The sequence below is a fragment of the Panulirus ornatus genome, chromosome 15, assembly GCF_036320965.1.
Source record: "Panulirus ornatus isolate Po-2019 chromosome 15, ASM3632096v1, whole genome shotgun sequence".
Taxonomy (NCBI): Eukaryota; Metazoa; Arthropoda; class Malacostraca; order Decapoda; family Palinuridae; genus Panulirus; species Panulirus ornatus.
Genome location: NC_092238.1, coordinates 2827405 through 2831308, shown reverse-complemented (window position 1 = coordinate 2831308; position 3904 = coordinate 2827405).

Genomic DNA, 3904 nt, shown 5'->3' with positions numbered 1-3904 from the left:
AGACAACTGCTGAGTCAGCTGTGTTGATGATCGTAATATTGATGACGTTAGCTGGGGGAGGCACGGCTGGAAACGAGCCAAGCGGGATATCAAGCCATTAGTGGCACCACGCCAGGTCACCAGGCCAGGAGGGGCACCACGCCAGGTCACCAGGCCAGGAGAAAACCCTGCCCTTCCTTTTGGTGAATGCTCTTCTTCTTCCTCCTTCTCCTCCACCACCTCCTGCTGGTGAGCACCTTCGAGGGAAGGATCATACCCTCAGGACTCTCACTAGCACTCAACTCCTGGCCACAACGTCTGGCGGGGGCTCCCCCTGGACGAGACCTGAGCAGGTACGGGGAGCCACTACAGCGCCTTCCTCAGGGAGGTGCTTCAGGGGGCCGAGGCTGGTCGTTGTGGTAACGCCCTGTGCGGCTCGGGTCCAGCAGGTGAGCCTCTGGGTACATGGAGAGTGTCGCTCTTGCTGTCCTGAGTGAGGTTGTGTCCTGGTGTGACGCAGATGTGGACGCGACGACGCAACTCATACAGAGCAGGAAACTGGCTAAGAAGAAGAGAGTCAATGTAAATTGGAATCAGAGGCAGATGATGGAAGCGCCTGGGGGTCCTTCGTGTTAGCCTTCCCTCCACCATTCATCCCACTTTTCCTCTTGTTCCCCAAACATTTCACTTACGTACGATAGTTACTTTATGTCTTGCCACTTTAACGGAGGACGTATTGGCCTTTTTTGTTCTTACCGTTAACTCCTGGAAGACGAGGGGACGACCCTGGCACATGATTGACACAGCTCATGACCAGCTCTAAGGATCGAGTTGAAGGCCAACTAGGGTGAGTGAGTTGGAGGCCAACTGGGATGAGTAGCCATCTTAACAAGACTAGAATCGACGACTCAAGTAACACCACAGGATTCTGTACTGAGGAACTGTGATGATGTTCTCTCTCTCTCTCTCTCTCTCTCTCTCTCTCTCTCTCTCTCTCTCTCTCTCTCTCTCTCTCTCTCTCTCTCCCAACGTATTTAACTAAAGATATTAACGTCGAAACTCATCAGAACTTTCATGCCTGTCTTGCCCCGAGCTAAACCAGCCGATAAGAAGAACATTAGCGAGACTTTCCCCGGCCAAATGACCCTTACATTCCGGAGTTTGCTTACCTCTGCCACTTGTTTCCTGATGAATGGACGCGGGAGAGAGAGAGAGAGAGAGAGAGAGAGAGAGAGAGAGAGAGAGAGAGAGAGAGAGAGAGAGAGAGAGGTAAGAGGCGGGGGAAATACTCTCACTCACGGTGGGGAGAGTGTGGGGGTGGGAGAGGAGGGTCGCCACCAGCCCTCCACTTCACTGCAGTTTCTTGCAGTGCGAGACCAACTTTTATGCCCCAGTCTTGACCATCATAGATTCTCCCACCCACGCCTCTCTCTCTCTCTCTCTCTCTCTCTCTCTCTCTCTCTCTCTCTCTCTCTCTCTCTCTCTCTCTCTCTCTCTCTCGAAATACAGGACAGCCGTCTTACAAATCATTCCTACTGCGTCGTAATTCTCAAATTAATTCTAACTTCATCATATGTGTGTTTTTATGACCCTTGTTAGGGTCTCCGCACCGAAGGTAATTAGCGTAATGTTATTAGATTCCCTTATTGCCAGTCATGTGTACAATGTAATCCTCGTTCTGTACACGTTATTACCATTACACGATCCTGAGTTATCATGATTACCTTTATTATCTCTCTCTCTCTCTCTCTCTCTCTCTCTCTCTCTCTCTCTCTCTCTCTCTCTCTCATTACCTCAAGGGTTGCATCGTCGTCCTCATGGGTCGTACCGTCGTGCTCAAGGGTCGTACCGACGTGCTCAAGGGTCGTACCGTCGTGTTCAAGGGTCGTACCGACGTGTTCAAGGGTCGTACCGTCGTGCTCAAGGGTCGTACCGTCGTGCTCAAGGGTCGTACCGTCGTGTTCAAGGGTCGTACCGTCATGCTCAAGGGTCGTACCGTCATGCTCAAGGGTCGTACCGTCATGCTCAAGGATCGTACCGTCATGCTCAAGGGTCGTACCGTCATGCTCAAGGATCGTACCGTCATGCTCAAGGGTCGTACCGTCATGCTCAAGGGTCGTACCGTCATGCTCAAGGGTCGTACCGTCATGCTCAAGGGTCGTACCGTCATGCTCAAGGGTCGTACCGACGTGTTCAAGGGTCGTACCGTCATGCTCAAGGGTCGTACCGTCGTGCTCAAGGATCGTACCGTCATGCTCAAGGGTCGTACCGTCATGCTCAAGGATCGTACCGTCATGCTCAAGGATCGTACCGTCATGCTCAAGGGTCGTACCGTCATGCTCAAGGGTCGTACCGTCATGCTCAAGGATCGTACCGTCATGCTCAAGGGTCGTACCGTCATGCTCAAGGATCGTACCGTCATGCTCAAGGGTCGTACCGTCATGCTCAAGGGTCGTACCGTCATGCTCAAGGGTCGTACCGTCATGCTCAAGGGTCGTACCGTCATGCTCAAGGATCGTACCGTCATGCTCAAGGGTCGTACCGTCATGCTCAAGGGTCGTACCGTCATGCTCAAGGATCGTACCGTCATGCTCAAGGGTCGTACCGTCATGCTCAAGGGTCGTACCGTCATGCTCAAGGATCGTACCGTCATGCTCAAGGGTCGTACCGTCATGCTCAAGGGTCGTACCGTCATGCTCAAGGGTCGTACCGTCATGCTCAAGGGTCGTACCGTCATGCTCAAGGGTCGTACCGTCATGCTCAAGGGTCGTACCGTCATGCTCAAGGGTCGTACCGTCATGCTCAAGGGTCGTACCGTCGTGTTCAAGGGTCGTACCGTCATGCTCAAGGGTCGTACCGTCATGCTCAAGGGTCGTACCGTCATGCTCAAGGGTCGTACCGTCATGCTCAAGGGTCGTACCGTCATGCTCAAGGGTCGTACCGTCGTGTTCAAGGGTCGTACCGTCATGCTCAAGGGTCGTACCGTCGTGCTCAAGGGTCGTACCGTCATGCTCAAGGGTCGTACCGTCATGCTCAAGGGTCGTACCGTCATGCTCAAGGGTCGTACCGTCATGCTCAAGGATCGTACCGTCATGCTCAAGGGTCGTACCGTCGTGCTCAAGGGTCGTACCGTCATGCTCAAGGGTCGTACCGTCATGCTCAAGGGTCGTACCGTCATGCTCAAGGGTCGTACCGTCATGCTCAAGGGTCGTACCGCGGTGTACGTCCCATGCAGCATGACCGAGCGCGCCTCCTGGAGCCCCTACCACAGGTTACACCACCACCACACCTTCGTCGGCGTCATGACGTCATCTGATGTTGATTGCCTTCTGAAAGAGGAAAAAAAAAAAGATTGAAATCCATTTAATCTCTTATTTCCATACTTTTTTTTCCCCCCAAACTTGTAAATTTCATTTCATTAGGAGTCCTGTGATATATTGCCACGCGCCTGTATATCTGCCATAAAATATCTCATTTGGCGAGAGGAGTTTTGTCATCATTTTATATTGTCATAGCAACATAAAGTGCTCGTGAAGGGATGAGAGAGAGAGAGAGAGAGAGAGAGAGAGAGAGAGAGAGAGAGAGAGAGAGAGAGAGAGAGAGAGAGAGAGGTCACCACAACAGTAATTCGCTCACCAATCAACAGTGTGGGTCACAATTAGACTATGACCTCAGTATTCGGGCTTCCCCTCAAGCAGGGTCCTGGTGGTGCCTAGCCCAGCCTAGCCTCACTTCTCTCTGCTGGTCCTGGTGCCTAGCCCAGCTTAGCCTCTCCTCTCTCCAGGCAGGTCCTGGTGCCTAGCCTCGCTTCTCTCTGCAGGTCCTGGTGCCTAGCCCAGCCTAGCCTCGCTTCTCTGGTCGTGGTTCCTCGCCTAACTTAGCCTCATAAAGCCACGCGTGGGGAGGAAAGCGCCAAACTCTGATC